This window comes from Bison bison, unplaced genomic scaffold, assembly GCF_000754665.1.
Source record: "Bison bison bison isolate TAMUID 2011002044 unplaced genomic scaffold, Bison_UMD1.0 scf7180017595298, whole genome shotgun sequence".
NCBI lineage: Eukaryota > Metazoa > Chordata > Mammalia > Artiodactyla > Bovidae > Bison > Bison bison.
Window position 1 is genome coordinate 1 of NW_011434095.1, and position 555 is coordinate 555.

Genomic DNA, 555 nt, shown 5'->3' on the forward strand with positions numbered 1-555 from the left:
CATACTTCTGAGTCCATTCCCGAGATATTCTGTTGTACTTATCTCTGTCTGTTTTATACATCTGTGCAATCTCTGGCACTAGGGGGTCATCTGGGTTTGGATCACACAGCAGTGAACAAATGGATAAAAGAACTTTAGAAATAGTTAAAGCAGGAGACCACTGTGATCTTAGAATATTGAGACAAATGCTGCCATTACTGTTAATATTTGGATGATAAATTCTTGTTGTAAATGCAACCTTAGGTAGTTTGAAGGGGTAGTCTGTAGGAAAATGAATTGTCAAAAAGAATACACCGCCTTGATAAGGGCTGTCATTAGGTCCCATAATTGTGGCTTGCCAATGAAACATATCATCCCCAACTGGACCTGCAGAACATTGTGCTGGAGGGTCACGGGCCAAATCACTAAGTTCCTTATTAATCCATTTCAGCGCCATAGTCTGTGCTTTTTCATCTGGCTCCTCACTATCTCGGTGTGTGCTTGAAGGTCCCGCCAAACTCTTGATTATCCCGGTGGCTGGGAAGGACTGACTCTTCGTCTCACACCAGCTCTGCC

At 43.2% G+C, this 555-nt stretch overlaps 1 pseudogene; it reads right to left on the minus strand.

Annotated features, from left to right (window-relative positions):
* Positions 1 to 4: 4 nt before the first annotated feature.
* Positions 5 to 436, minus strand: LOC105001869 (annotated as a pseudogene).
* Positions 437 to 555: the final 119 nt, after the last annotated feature.